The sequence below is a fragment of the Cetorhinus maximus genome, chromosome X (assembly GCF_964194155.1).
Source record: "Cetorhinus maximus chromosome X, sCetMax3.hap1.1, whole genome shotgun sequence".
Classification (NCBI taxonomy): domain Eukaryota; kingdom Metazoa; phylum Chordata; class Chondrichthyes; order Lamniformes; family Cetorhinidae; genus Cetorhinus; species Cetorhinus maximus.
The window spans coordinates 16932242-16948429 of record NC_135917.1 but is presented as its reverse complement, the minus strand read 5'-3'; the positions used below and the strand labels follow the sequence as shown (position 1 = coordinate 16948429).

At 43.4% G+C, this 16188-nt stretch overlaps 1 protein-coding gene across 7 annotated transcripts in view; it reads left to right on the top strand.

Moving 5' to 3' along the window:
* r3hdm2 (R3H domain containing 2) overlaps window positions 1–16188 on the top strand; it is a 294265-nt gene that overhangs the window by 61713 nt on the left and 216364 nt on the right. The window contains exon 1 of one of the 7 annotated variants that reach the window (XM_078534488.1): window positions 15592–15829. The exons of the other annotated variants lie outside the window; for them this stretch is intronic. The gene's annotated coding sequence lies outside the window, so the exon portion shown is untranslated. Of the gene's footprint in view, window positions 1–15591; window positions 15830–16188 lie in introns of those variants that run through there. 7 annotated transcript variants of the gene reach the window in all.

Here is a 16188-nt window from a genome sequence, read left to right as displayed (position 1 = left end):
CTTCCTGTTGCACAAGTTCTGTTATTTCCTACTGGTTTTCAATCACCTGTACCTTGAAGCAGCAATATTTTAAATGGTGCCCATTTATTTTTTAGTACAAAGACATCACTATCTTGTAAAGAAACCTTAGACAAAGAGAATTCTGTTGACAGCTGTGTGTAGGTGGCTGCAGCTCACTCCTATGAGTCATCGCTGTTGAATCTCATTTTAAAAGATTGTGTAGCATTTGTTTTTTTTCTTCCTGTTATAAAAAGTACAGCATACTTGATACAAAACATTCAGAATAACTTTACTGCTTTTATTCCTGTAACTAAATTCTTAAGCTCCGTGATGTATTGGAAGTCCAATGTCAATATTTCGCTGAATCCTGTTATCCAATTAGTTTAGATGATGGTCATAATTGGAGCCACTGGTCTACGATGAGTGAATGGCAAATTGTATTTTTATTGTAATGGGTTGAGAGATTTTTTTTTTCTGATGATGTGGGATCTCATTCCTTGATCCTGTTCATTTTTCCGTGAAGGCCACAATCCAATACCCTTCATCGTAATATATGGTTAAGGAATAAATTCAAATAGGATAAAAAGACACATGTCAAAGCTTTTCACCTTTCATTCGCAAAAATACCGAACGTAAAGGGAACAACAATTTATACTTCATGAGAAGAGAGTGCTGATTGGTTGGTAAGTGGACCCTAGTTGGCAGTGTTACCATGGAGAATGCACCAGTTAACTGATGACTGACAGTTAACTGCCAAGCTTTGTTTAAATTCAAACCAGGCAGATTGACTCTGGTTAAGGCATTGCCCTGAGGAATGAGTTAGCGAATGGCTGTCACTTATTTTGTTTAGCTAAAACAGGCGCAATGTGCATACATGTTCTTCACACAAGTATGCTGCACTGTGAGCCTGACTGATGATCTTAAATTGGTTGTCAGCGTAATTCTTAGTGTCAGGAAGATGCAATAAATTGCAATAACATTGTGAGAATTATTATAAAATAGTGGTGCATGTGTGCGTGCGTGAGACTTAATTGGATTAAAGGCAGCTGTTCTAAAGGCTTTGAGGAAAAAGTGGGGGAAGTTTAGAATGTAAGATAAAAGGACATTTGCATTTTAAATAACCCAGGCTAGATTGTTTTCAAAGGAGTGAAATGTGTCACCTAGTCAGGTGAAGTTTAGAAATAGTGTGTTTATTTTTCCCAAAGATTACTGGTAAAACTTGAGAGATTTTTATTATCAGAAAGATTAAGTCTGAAGCCATAGTGAAACAATGGGAATTTGCATTCAAAGGGGAAAATATGTATAAAGGAGCGAAGGCTGTGTGTAAGGGTCGGCATTTTTAAAATTTAACAAGTGTGGAAAGCCTTCAGCATCTATGCTTTAAGTTGCTGTTTTCAAAGAACTGAAGTTAAGAAAACTCGCTTTGAATTCGACGGGTTCAGGGTATCATGTTTATTTGCCTGGGTCTTTTAAAATCTATGTCTTACTGTTGCTTTAACGAAAGTGAAACGGGGAGTTAAATTAACTAGGGGATTTAGAAGTTATCATAGTAATTTGTAGATCTATGTTTGTATTTAAAATCATTTCTTCTATTAATAAAGGTTTAATTTAGTTTTGTAAGAAACATATAAGACTTGGTGGTCTTATTACCACTGAATTCAAGGCACACACTTCTAAATTTATACAAATTGCAAATCAGTTGTGGCAGTTGTTTCAAGTTTCCCTTTGGGATTTGAACAACTCAGCATTTACCTTTGGCTGTGCCATAACACTTAGCACATAGAGGAATATTTAGCAAGTGTTGTCCAATTGTGGAATCATACCTAATGTTGGACACTGTTTTGAGTTTTGCAAGCATGGGCTAGTTGGGTACGGTTAATACCTTGCCTGTTGCGAACAGCAGCTGGGACATACTGTTTGATATGATCCATCAGCCTTTGGGACGTACGACCTACATACCTAGCATCAAACTGGCACTGAAATTCATATACCATGTTACTCATTTGTTTGATAGGCAGAATGTCTTTTCAGCGATTCTCAAGTTCTGTACTACCAAACGACTATTCAAATAGGATAGTTCAGTTGTAATGCCACAAAGTTGCCTTGACCAATTCTGTCATCTTTTGTAGTATAAACTATGATGCAGAGCAATTTTACTATATTAAGACTTGGATTTTCAGCCTCATTAAATAAGCTTTTAAGGTAAATACTATTATAGTATTTGCCAGTTGCCGATATTCCAGGAGGTGCACAAAGCACTCAATGCTGAGGTAGATTGTGGTTTAGCTTTGATCTGCGATTCCCCTTTCACACGGTTAGTTTTTGCTTCATACATCATTGGGGAGGGGAAAATGGGAGGAACATGACAAGTTCATTAGAGGATTAGCTCCTGTAGGTTGTAGCTGCACAGACCAGCTTGGAAGAAGTATCGCAAAAGCCTAGTTACCTTCCAAGTTGGAAGTGGCTTGACATTGGAGAAGAGGATTGGGAAGCAGCAGTCGAAGTTTTTAATACATTTGATTGGACTGATGCAATACTGTTGCCCGAAGTGATGTGGGTCAGAAATTTTAGGATGTCAAACATAATGTGACATTGCAGTAGGATAGTCTTAAAGTAATAGCATTAATAAGCCTTTTATATATTGTGTGTAAGAAAAGGTGACACATTGGTGACAAAAATTTTTAGGTTTGTTTTTTAAATATAATTTTATAATGTTGATCTGTTGCCTATTTGTGATGTGTCGATTGTACGATACAGGCACTTGAAAAGTAGGACAGGTTTCCAAGTCTCTGTAATGTTCCACAAGGGGTAAACACTGGCTACTTGTTCTGTCTGTGTAATACATGCAATCTGTATTAGATCAGGTTAATACCTTGAGAGGAAGCAAAACGAGAAACGAGTTGCCTGTGCTGATATAAAATCAGGATTGCTTATATTCAGTGACATGAAGATTCTTTTTGCTGGGCTTGGAAAAGCAGTTTGTGAGGATTCTGCTGACAGTTTTCACAAGCTTGAACAACTCTCATGGTTGATGAGTTCAACCGAATTCCTTGGTTGAATCACTGAGTGTTGACTGTTGTAACCTTTTTGGATCCCTGTTTCTGTACTGGCATGGCATACATATCCCTGGGCAGCAACTGATGTGAATGCTTTTACATAGCTTGACGTAGCTCTGGTACTGATCAATACAAATACCTTGGGAAAGATTTGGTTTATGCCTTGTGCTAATCTCAGTTAACCGTGGGGTTAGGGGGTAACAAGGCTCTTGGTGATGATGTCTGGTGCCAGCAATATCTTTGTAGGTGATTGGGTCCCAGTGTCTTAGGTTCGTTCTTCTTGGCATTTTTATTTTGTTTGTGGGATGTGAGCATTGTTGAGAAAGCCAGCATTTACTGCCCTTGAGAAGGTGGTGGTGAGCCGCCTTCTTGAATTGCTGAAGTCCATGTAGGTACGCCCACTGTGCTGTTAGGAAAGCAGTTGCAGGAGCTTGACTTTATGATGTTGAAGGAACAGCGATATATTTCCAAGTCGGAATCGTGTGACTTGCAGGGGAACTTGCAGGTTTCCATGTGCTTGTTGCCCTTAACCTTCTAGGCAGAGAAGATCACGGGTTTAAAAGGTGCTGTCAAAGGAGCCTTGGTGAATTCCTGCAGTGCATCTTGTAGATGGTACACACTGCTGCTACTGTGCGTCAGTGGTGGAGGGAGTGAATGTTGAAGGTGGGGTGCAAATCAAGTGAACTGCTTTGTCCTGGATTGTGTTGAGCTTTTTGAGTGTTGCTGGAGCTGCACTCATCCAGGCAAGTGGGGAATATTCCATCACACTCCTGATGTGTGGCTTGAAGATGGTGGACAGGCTTTGAGGAGTCTGGAGGTGAGCTACTCCCCACAGAATTCCCAGCCTATGATGTGCCCTTCTAGCCACAAATTTATATGGTTAGCCCAACTATCTTTCTGGTCAAAGGTAACCCCCAGGATGTTGATAGTGTGAAATTCAGCGATAGTAATGTATGTTGAGAGGAGATGGTTAGATTCCCTCTCACTGGAGATCGACATTGCCTGGCGCTTACGTGGCGCAAATGTTACTTACCATTTATCGGGGTCTTGCTGCATGTTGACATGGACTGCTTCAGTACCTGAGGAGTTATACAATGTTCAGTACCATTCACAAAAGGGCAAATAAACCCAATTCTTTTAAAGCCCTGGGAAGGTCACTAATGAAGCAGCTGAAGATGGTTGGGCTGAGGACACTACCCAGAGGAACTCCTGCAGTGATGTCCTGGAGCTGAGATGACTGACCTCCAACAACCACAACCATCTTCCTTTGTGCTAGGTATGACTTCAACCAGTGGAGAGTTTTCCCCCTGATTCCCATTGACTCCAATTTTGCTAGGGCTCCTTGATGCCACACTCGGTCAAATGCTGCCTTGATGTAAAGGCAGTCACTCTCACTTCACCTCTGGAGTTCAGTTCTTTTGTCCATGTTTTGACCAAGCTGTAATGAGATCCGGAGTCAAGTGGTCCTCATGGAACTCAATGATCAGGTTATTGCTGAGTAAGTGCCATTTGATATCACTGTCGACAATATCTTCCATCACTTTGCTGATCATCGAGAGGAGACTGATGAGGTGGTAATTGGCTGGATGGGATTTGTCCTGTTTTTTGTGTATAAGACATCTATCTGAGCAATTCTCCACATTGTTGGGTGGATGCCAGTGTTGTAGCTGTACTTGAAGAGCTTGGCTAGGGGTGCGGCTAGTTCTGGAGCACGAGTCTTCAGCATTACAGTTGGGAGGTTGTCAGGGCCCATAGCCTTTGCAGTATCCAGTGCTTTCAGCTGTTTGGGGAGTGAATAGAATTGGCTGAAAATTGGCTTCTGTGATGGTGGGGACCTCGAGATGAGGCAGAGATGGATCATACACTCTGCAGTTCTGACTGAAGATGATTACAAACACTTCCTTGTCTTTTGCACTGATGTGCTGGGCTCTGCATCAGTAAGGATGGCTATGTTCATAGAGCCTCCTCCCCCCATTGGCCATTTAATTGGCCACCATTCATAACTGGATATGGCAAGACTGCAAAGCTTGGATCTGAACCGTTGGCTTTAAGATTACTTAGCCCTGTCTCTTGCCTGCTGTTTTAGTTGTTTAGCATGCATATAGTCCTGTGTTGAGATCTTGTGGCGTAGTGGGTAGCGTCCCCTGCCTCTGAGCCAGAAGTTTCGGGTTCTAAGTTTTATGACCAAGGAAGGTGTGTTTATAACATGGCCAAACAAGTTGAGTGTCAATTTGTAAAGCCTTCTAACACACACCAATGGCAGGCGGTAAGAGTGGGAGAGATTCCTGGTCAGCCATGTGATGGAAAGAAATTGGAGTCTCTACTATCACTATCCATAGCTCCAGACTACAACATGCATGGAAAAGTGTCTGTTGCCACAACAACTCAGACTCCTTTGGCGGGGGGGTCATGGGGTGCGGGGTGGGGTGGGGTGGTGGGGGAGGGGTCAGTTGGCTGGACGGCTGACGTGGATCAGATTGGTGCCAACAGCACAAGGTTCAATCCCCGTTCCAGCAGGGGTAGATTTGGGACCTGCCTCCTTGCCCTACCTGTGTCGTGGTGCTGTGGGTCAAACCTGTCATCAGGCAGAGAACTCAAGAAGAAATAGTCCTGTGTTGTAGCTTCATCAGGTTGGCAGCTCATTTTTAGGTGCTCCTGGCACGCCCTCCTGCACTCTCCACTGAACCAGGATTGATCCCCCAATTTGATGGTAATGGTAGAGTGGGGGATATGCCAGACCATGAGGTTACAGATTGTGGTTGAATACAATGCTGCTGCTGACGGCCCACAGCGCCTCATGATGTCCAGTTTTGAGATGCTAGATCTGTTTGAAATCGATTCCATTTAGGTGGTAGTGCCACAGAACACGATGGAGGGTATCCTTAATGTGAAGACGGGACTTCGTCTCCACAAGGACTGTGCGATGGTCACTCCTACCGATACTGTCTTGGACGGATGCATCTACAACAGGTAGATTGGTGAGGATGAGCTCAAATAAATTTTTCCCTCTTTTCCATTCTCTCATCTGCAGTTTGGTAGCATCACTAGTGAATGATCTGGCCGAGCCCTGAAGGACATATCTGCCAGATTGGGCCTGCATTCACTAGTGATGCTACCAAACTGCAGGCCCAATCTGGCAGATATGTCCTTCAGGGCTCGGCCAGATCATTCACTAGTGATGCTACCAAACTACACTTGATGTTGGACATTGAAGTCCTCCACCCAGAGTACATCCTGTCCTCTGCTATCCTCAGCGTTGTTCAACATGGAGGATTACTGATTCATCAGCTGAGGGGGTAGGTGGTAATCAGCAGGAGGTTTCCTTGCCCATGTTTGACCTGATGCCATGAGACTGCATTGGTCCAGAGTCAATTATTGAGGACTCCTAGGGCAACTCCAGAGGTGTGCCACCACCTCTGGTGGGCCTGTCCTGTCAGTGGGACAGGACATACCCAGGGATGGTGATGGAGGAGTGCGACTTGTATCCAAAATGCACTCTTTTTTCTGCATTTCCTCTTTTTTGACCTTAGCTACTTGCTAAGCACTCTGGCATTAACTCTCAAATAAATTTTGCAACTTAGGCCAGGAACATTTGGACACAACTTACATCACAATGCCCATTGATACTTTTTGGCACTGACTCATTCTTGTCCCTCACAAGTGCCTGCCTTTTTCTGAAGAGATTGATACTGACATACCTAGTACTTGTGCGTTACTAGATCCTGAGTCCACGCTCCCTGCTGTGGCACCTCTGTCAAAGGCTGTATGTAGAAGGTGTACCACTGTGACAGTTCAGGCCTGTCATTTTCTGAGGCCAACCTCTGCACAATCCCCTTTAACCTAAAGTTGCAAAACCTTGTGAATTTTCAGATGCTATCTCCAAACTCTGAAGGGAATGCTGTCTTCTGCCATTCTCGTTTTTAGCAGGCTGTTGTGTTCCCAGATAGTTTGAGGTAAACAATAGGTGATGCACCCCCTCTCACCTTCAGTTTTCTGCCAAATTTGCTTTCACCATACTCAATTCTGCAGTTGTACTCTTGTAAAACTTTTTGAGTGATATAGTTCAAAGCAATTTGGATTTTTCCTTTTCAAGGGAAGATTTTGCAAAATGCCCAGGCAAGGACTTTTGGGGCAACAGATCCTATGGTACCTGCTGATTGAGAGCTCATTTGAGCTGGGTTTTCCTGTGTGGCGTTGAGCCAGTTGCATTGTATAATGTTTGCATGATGCTCTGAGACAGTCTTGTTCAATAGATTAGCCACCAGCGACATGTAGCTAATTGGGATTCCAAGGTGGCTAATTACTTTTTAGATTATGAAATAAATAAGTAAGCACTAGATTGGGTACATCATCTCAATAATCAGATTTGCATGGCGTGTGCTTGTGAAATTGAATCTTTCTGCATGTTTGTTGGTAAAATGGGAAGCAGAGTTTTTTGTTGGTGTTTTTTGATTGTCATGTCTGCTTTTCTTCCTGATTACCGCTTATTAATTATCTATTAAAATAATGCGCAGCGTTGGTGAAAACACTGGACATCCGCACAATGGAAGCATTAGCATTGTTTTGACAGGAGAACAGTCAACTGGTCAGCTTGACCAATTGGAACAGCCACTGCAGGCCAGCAGAAGAAAGCAATCCAATCAATTATGAGCAGCTCCAACAAGACAAGCTGGAAGGGAGATGGTGTGGGCAGGTCTGGAGAGAGAGGGAGAGCGGGCGGGGGTGGGTCTGGAGGGAGAGCGGGCGGGGGCGGGTCTGGAGGGAGAGCGGGCGGGGGCGGGGGCGGGTCTGGAGGGAGAGCGGGCGGTGGCGGGTCTGGAGGGAGGGCGGGCGGTGGCGGGTCTGGAGGGAGAGCGGGCGGGGGCGGGTTTGGAGGGAGAGCGGGCGGGGTGGGGGCGGGTCTGGAGGGAGAGCGGGCGGGGGCGGGTATGGAGGGAGAGCGGGCGGGGCGGGGGCGGGTCTGGAGGGAGAGCGGGCGGGGCTGGGGCGGGTCTGGAGGGAGAGCGGGCGGGGCTGGGGTGGGTCTGGAGGGAGAGCGGGCGGGGGCGGGTCTGGAGGGAGGGAGGGTGGGCGGGCGGGGGCGGGTCTGGAGGGAGCGTGTCACCTTTGCTATACCTGTGACTACCCAGTGATTTCTATAGGGTAACAGTGTCCCAAGATTAAGTGCGTGAATGATCTTAATCCTGTAACTGTCCAGTGGGCCTCTTGGCATTGCTATAACGATAGACCACTTTCTCTCTCACTTTTTATTACTGTAGATTACAAATAAAACTTTTTGAGGTGCCCTTTAACTGTAAAACATTGTTTAGAAATCAGGACAAATAAGTTATGGAGCCTCCTCAATGGCTCAGTAAGTTTCTCCAATGATTATCTGAGTCATACGGCCTAGCCAAATGCCATATGAGTAAGATATCAGAGGACAGCAAATAGAACCTTCAAGTCAGATGTGGAGAAAATTAGCAGAAAGGAAAAAAAAAGATTTTTAAAAAATTTATTCTTTAAGGGATCTGGGTGTCGCTGACAAAGCCAGCATTTGTTGCCCATCCCTAATTGCCCATGAACTGAGTGGTTTGCCACACTATTTCAAAGGGCAGTTATGAGTCAACCGCATTGCTGTGTGTCTGGAGTCACATGTAGGCCAGACCAGGTAAGGACAGCAGATTTCCTTCCCTAAAGGGGCATTAGTGAACCAGATGGGTTTTTACAACAATCAACGATGGTTTCATGGTCACCATTAATGTGATTTCCATTCTAGATTATCAATTGAATTTTAAATTCCACCAGCTGCTGTGATGGGACATTAGCCTGGGTTTCTGGATTACTAGTCCAGTGACATTACCATGATACCGCCTTCTCCCCTATTCCTCAGAGGAAAATGGCCCTATAAAAATCCAAAGGGCATTCTGGAAAGGACAATTTTTTTGATCCCGGCTGTGTTACTACTGGCGAAGTCAGATCCCAGGGTAGAACTGGGTGGCTACTGAACAGAGTCACAGGAGTCTGCTGATGAACTTTTAACAAAAGAATGAATCATTTACTGAACAAGAAAATAAGCTGTTACACTAGACAAAAAGATTGGAAAGATTTCAATACAAATACCATTAAATGAGTCAAATTACACTACTCCTTCACCCCAACTATATCTTTACGAATTTGTATATCTATAAAGATAACACATTTTACAATATCTATCCTAAACTCTAATATTCATGGTAAGTATGAAGAACAAGTAAACTAATAGGCGAACGGTGGTCAGCCACACCACACTCCAAAAATCAAGTGACATGTCACCCAAAGCAGATGCGATGGATTTCTCATAAACACCCTCCAAACGCTTGTTACACCGTGAGCCAGCCAGTCTCACTGAAACTCTGTTTTTCTCACGAAAGGTTCAATCTTCACGCTCGAAGAACTCACGTTGGAATTCTCTCCCAAACAGCGCTTTCTCAAACGTCTTCAACAAGGACCCACCTCCAGGGTTTCGCTCTCTCTCTTTCTGATATTCCTTTTCCGCTGGATCTCGATGTTCAAACTGCACCTTCCACACATGCACTCTGATATTCGGCTGTGCCAAGCAGAACACCACTGCTCCAAAGGCCCGTAGTAAGGAGCCACCAACCTTCGGCTGTCTCCTCAGATCTTCTGGCTTCTTTCAGGCCTACCTCGTTCAAAGTCTGCTCCCTACAGCTCTGTCTCTTTAATTTGGAGCCTTTTCCTCTGCTCCTCATCCCACTAAACAGGATCTCTTTCAGATTCCTATCCTTGTCCCTTAACTTGACAGTCTTCCTGGGACCTCTTTCTTCCCATTCCCTGGTTTTTGGGACTCTTCTTTGGGATCTGCTCCCTGCAGCTCTTGCCCTGCCTCTTCTGGCCCTTTCTGTAGAATGGCGTTCTTGTAGGTCACCTGACCCTCTTTTCCCACTGTTTCACTTTCTTCCTTGCTTTCTCTTACACGCAGGCACAGTTTTAAAAAAAAAAGAAACAAATTGCGCATGTGCGCGGGGCTATTTAACGGCCTGTAACCAAGAAAATGCACTAACTGCGCACGTGCGGCCATTCTCTGGCTGGCACATGCTCAGAAGTTGAAGATCGTAAAAAAGAATGATCTGCATGTGCGGCCATTCTACGGCCGGCAGGTGCGCAGAAACCGCCGGGGCCCAATAGCAATTGTAGTTCCCAAACTCCGAGGCCCGATCTCTGTCCTAAAAGGTAAGGTTAAGTTTTCCCTCTTTTTCCTTTGGGTTCATCACAATATCAAAATAATCCTGACCAGAAAGCCTTGAGCACCTTGGGATGCACTTCTGCTTAAAATTCATTCCCTACTAACATGAGTTTAATGACTGGAGCTGCAACTTTGAAAAAACCTGAGAGCAATTCCTGAGGTGTGAGATCCCTGCCAACTGGCTGAAGGTATGTATTCCCTGACTGACGGTTTGTTCGGGGTTAGATATCTTTAGTTTGATGTCATGACCCTGGCTGTTTCCATCATGTTCTGTCTAACATATGATATACCAATTATTTTCTTCTGTAAAAAGAGGGGAGGTACTTTGAACCCCTAACTTTGTTCCCCTTTAACTGTTGAAATAATATTATACTGACCATGATATGGCCATTACTTACCATCCCTAACCAAGTGGGAACAGGATTGTTGTCATGGCTGATCCGATCCTGTACAAATGAACCATATTGTTATGGTCTTTTGTTGCAGTGTGAAATTATTTACCATCCGATAAAGTGTTTGTTTTGTTTTTGAATGTCAATTTTTTAGGATATTTTAACAGACTGTGCCCTAGTACTGTATACCAAACAGGGCACAGATAAGTAAGTGTCGACATTTCTGAGTTACATTAACATGATCTTGACTGAATCAGATCATTAGAATCGAGTGTTTGCATCAGTTTGCACCTTGAATAATTTATGCTAAGTATTTAGTTGAATTAGGTTTTGCTCTGTCGTTGCTCACTGAAGCCTGCCTTAAGTTCTGACAGAACTGGTTCATTGCAAACTGCAGTCAGCCACCAAATGAATGTAGTTTAAGACAGTTGCTGCCTATGCTGTGAACGTGCTCCAGGAAAATAATATGACTCCTGTTTATGTTTGTGGCTCTATTAATAATTAACAATATTGAACTACTGAACCTTGAAGGACCATGATTTTTTTTCTTTCTTTGTCTGTTTTTCTGTTGCTCAAAGCATGAGCCGAAAATTAATTTGAAAGATATTCCAGAGGAGTGGGTTATATGATTTTTTTTGTTCTTGTTCAGTACTATTCCTATTTCTGTGCTGAGATGCCAGTACAAAGTTAACTTTTTAGTGGCAGAAACGAGGTCATATGTTTGAGGGTTTGAAATTCACTATTTATTTTGTTCTTTTTAAAAAAAATAGTGCAGGTCTTTTTAAGTATTAAGTGTGCAGTGGAAATTAGACACCATTTCAGTGCCAGTAGAAAGTTTGTAATCTCTGTTATACAAAGGTGGAGAGAGCAGACTGGGTGGTTTCTGGCACAGCTTGGGAGGAAGCGTTAGACCGCAGTTATGTACTGTATCTCTTAGATGGTTGAAGAGTGACTTTGGAGGAGTCTTGGGATCAGATCTTGCCCACTCTATCTGTGCAGGTACGGTGCATCATATGAGTGACTTTTTATTGGATCACCTTCAGTTCATTTTCAGCCATTATCAGATGGTGATGTTGGCCAAAGGTCCCTTTCTTGACATGTACACCTGTTTAGAGCTATCTTTCTTGTCTTAATATCTTGTATATCCTTCTTGTATGCAGACCCCTTAAAGAAGCAACCCCGCACTAGTTTTGATTAAGATCCACAGCATGGAGATGAGGAGCCAGGCTTTGAGCAAAGATAAAAACAAAAAGCTAAAAGCTACTGCGGATGCTGGAAATCCAAAACAAAATAAAAACAGAATTACCTGGAAAAACTCAGCAAGTCTGGCAGCATCGGCGGAGAAGAAATCAGTCAACGTTTCGAGCCCTCATGGCCCTTCAGCAGAACTGAAGCATAGTTTCAACAAGGGAGAAATATAAATTGGTTTAAGGTGGGTGGGGTGGAAGAGACACATTGAGGGTGTGGTGTGAGCAGATAATCAAAAGATGTCAGAGACAAAAGGGTCAAAGAGGTGTTGAAGGTGGTGGTCTTTGTCTGAGAAAAGTGCTAATTAAGAATGCAAGACAGGATATTCAAAGTACATTCGTTGCTCCCAATGCGGTCTCCTCTACATTGGAGAGACCAAACGCAAACTGGGCGACCGTTTTGCGGAACACCTGCGGTCTGTCCGCAAGAAAGACCCAAACCTCCCTGTCGCTTGCCATTTTAACACTCCACCCTGTTCTCTTGCCCACATGTCTGTCCTTGGCTTGCTGCATTGTTCCAGTGAAGCCCAACGCAAACTGGAGGAACAGCACCTCATCTTCCGACTAGGCACTTTACAGCCTTCTGGGCTGAATATTGAATTCAACAACTTTAGATCTTAAACCCCCCTCCCCCCATCCCCACCCTGTTTCTTTCCCCCCCCCACCCGCCTTTTTTTTCAATAATTTATATAGATTCTTCTTTCCCCACCTATTTCCATTATTTTTAAATCTAAAACTAAAACCTTTAGTCTTTCCACCCCACCCCCACTAGAGCTGTACTTTGAATATCCTGTCTTGCATTCTTAATTAGCACTTTTCTCAGACAAAGACCACCACCTTCAACACCTCTTTGACCCTTTTGTCTCTGACATCTTTTGATTATCTGCTCACACCACACCCTCAATGTGTCTCTTCCCCCCCACCCACCTTAAACCAATTTATATTTCTCCCTTGTTGAAACTATGCTTCAGTTCTGCTGAAGGGCCATGAGGGCTCGAAACGTTGACTGATTTCTTCTCCGCCGATGCTGCCAGACTTGCTGAGTTTTTCCAGGTAATTCTGTTTTTATTTTGTTCAGGCTTTGAGCAATATACCATGCATTTATTTCTAGATGTAAGGTCTGAATTTAGGTTCCCCAGAGTGCCGGTTAGGAGGCCAACCCTGTCTTTTTGCTATTTGCTATATTGACTAAAAGTTCAAACTACATTAGGCCACTGTCAATTCGCAAGATTTTGGCAGACAGTTCCCCTCTAAATAGTGGGAATAGCTACAGAGATTTCTAGCAAGGAACTTTACTGCAAAACCCAGAGACTTCTATTTCAGCACCACACTAATAACTAGTGCATAAATTTGATGCTGTTACTCAAGCGCTTGTTTGCACACCTGATTTCCAATGGTCATTCCTATTAGGGAATGCAGTGCTAGGTGTACCTGTTCTCTATCTCTTTGTCTTTGGCCACAGGGAATTTATAAAAAATTATTCATTCACAGTATGTGGGCGTCGCTGGCTAGGCCAGTGTTTGTTGCCCATCCCTAGTTGCCCTTGAGAAGGTGGTGATGAGCTGTCTTGAACCGCTGCAGTCCGTGTGGTGTAGGTACACCCACAGTGCTGTTAGGGAGGGAGTTCCAGGATTTTGACCCACTGACAGTGAAGAGAGTGGTGATATATTTTCATGTTAGAATGATGTGTGACTTGGAGGTGGTGGTGTTCCCATGCATCTGCTGCTCTTGACCTTCGAGGCAGTAGAGGTTGCAGCTTGAAAGGCGCAATCAAAGGAGCCTTGGCAAGTTGCTGCAGTGCATCTTTTAGATGGTACACACTGCAGAGATGGTATGCTAGTGATGGATGGAGTGTCAATCAAGCGGGCTGCTTTGTCCTGGCTGGTGTTAAGCTTCCTGAGTGTTGTTGAAGCTGCACTTATACAGGCAAGTGGGGAGTATTACGCCACACTCCTGACTTGTGCCTTGTAGATGGTGAACAGGCTTTGGGGAGTCAGAAGGTGAGTTACTCGCCACAGGATTCCCAGTCTCTGACCTGCTCTTGTAGCCACAGTATTTAAATGGCTAGTCCAGTTCAGTTTCTGGTCAATGGTAACCCCCAGGATGTTGATAGTGGGGGATTCAGCGATGGTAATGCCATTGAATGTCAAGGGGTGATGGTTAGCTTCTCTTTTGTAAGAGATGGTCATTGCTGGCACTTGTGTGATGTGAAGATTACTTCCATAAGAACGTAAGAAATAGGAGCAGGAGTAGACCACACAGCCTATTGAGCCAGCTGCACCATTCAATACAATCATGGCTGATCTTGGGCTTCAACTCCATTTTCCCACCCACACTCCACCCATTTATCAACCCAAACCTGAAACTTTCCTGGCCTCACAACTCCTCTCCAGACTTTTGAACAGATTCCCTGATGCACTGTGGAGAGGAAATACAGTCACTGAAGACTGAGCAGACTCTGCTGGAGAAAAATGTCCTTTACCAGTTCTTGGGGACATAGAAAAAGCATAGGCACAGAGTTGGCCCTGGCTGACCTTGATACTAGGTCAGTCTCATTTGGTACACTTTTGGTCAACGGTCTCTTAATTGTGAAGGTGACATAATATCTCAAAGAGCACTCCAGTAATGCTTTATTGATTGGTATCAGAAAGTATTCTTGGCTCCACCTATAATTGGCTAAAATGAATTGAAAGTTTAACTTGTCGATCAGGCCGGTGTTACACAACATTGTCTCTGAGAACAGTCCTTTTTTTAATATATAAATAGTGTTTTTGTCTGAATGAAGAAATACCTTGAATATACGCCACAGAAATAGGCCATTTGGCCTAATCAGTTCATCATGATGATTGTGCTCCAGTAAATCCTTCTCATTCTTCCTCATCTAACTCTAGCACCTTTTCCGTCATATGTTTATCTAGATTTCCATTAAATGCATTTATGCTATTTGCCTCAACCACTCTGTGATAAGTTTGCCTTTCTCACCAATCTCAGGTCAATGATTAACTTTGTGTGTTGAATTGGAAGTGCTTTATCAGAGTGTTATAAAGCACTAAGGAATGACTTTAGGCCTCCAGATCAATTCCATTTTATTCCTTTATTTCCTAGCCCCCAAAATCTGATGTTGCTGTCTGTGTGCAACATTGGGTTATGTTTTGATTTGAAGATTTTGTGCAATATTCAAAGATACCTAGGATTATTTCCAGCTCTCTTCTCTGCCTTTTCAGAAATGGGAAAAGCTGTAGTGCACAAAGATGTTTGGGTGCAGACTGATTCATGGATGTGATGTGGGAGGAACTTTCCCAGTTGGTTTTCCTTTGCTCCTTTTTTTTGTTCTCCCACTGTTCTAGACTTGGTGTGACTTGTTCTTGAGGGGGTGCCATTTTCAGGCCATTTGACACACTTTGAACTGTTAACAATTTTGCAGCGGGTAGTTAGAGGAAGAAAACCAATCTAATGGGAAGCTGTTTACCTTCTACAAATGGAAAAGTCTGTGAACAGTGCTAACAGCAGCTGCTGTGTCAATTTGAATGAAATTTTTTTTTTTGCAAGTGCACAGAGGAGGCTCTGCATTGATTTTCAGCAAATCATCTCTTATGGGCTAAAATAAACACGGTGAGGAATAGCTGTGCACAGTGACACTCCTACAAAAAGGAACGTAGTGTAGCTGTATCTGTGAAGCGTTCAAGTTTGGCACGGCTCCCGGTGACCCCTCATTCAGCAGCTGGAGGAAGTCTGATTCTGAGCTCCTCGTAAGAACAATTGGTTTGTCATAGCAGCAAGGGGGGCTTTCTCAGAGAGGAGGGTTTGGTGAACTGGGTGCTTGGCATGTTACGATGCAAATGATTTGAGCAAGGAAGGCTCCCTTTGTAAGCTCAATGTCCCTTACAGTATAAGGCAACAAATACTGCTGTGGTGAGTTGATTTAAATTTTTAGAAGCTGTTCTAGTTTTTTGATCGTGCAGCTGACACACTGGTATGGTCTTGAAATTTCCAATGCAGTATATTAAGGCTGTGTTAAATACAGTCCCTATTCTGTTTGATCTTTAAATCCTGGAACAAGCTGCTCATGTGTATTTTTCTTCATTTGTCATCCACAATCGAGATTTCGATTACCATTTAAAAAGTTGCATGCCTGAAAATACGCAAAATAAAAAGTATTGCTATATGTTATAGAAGATTGGAAAGTACCTTGTGTTAAGATATTGCACGTTACTATATTATTTAATATATTGTTCTCGGATTGCCTCACTCTTCCTTGTTTACTCTCCTTC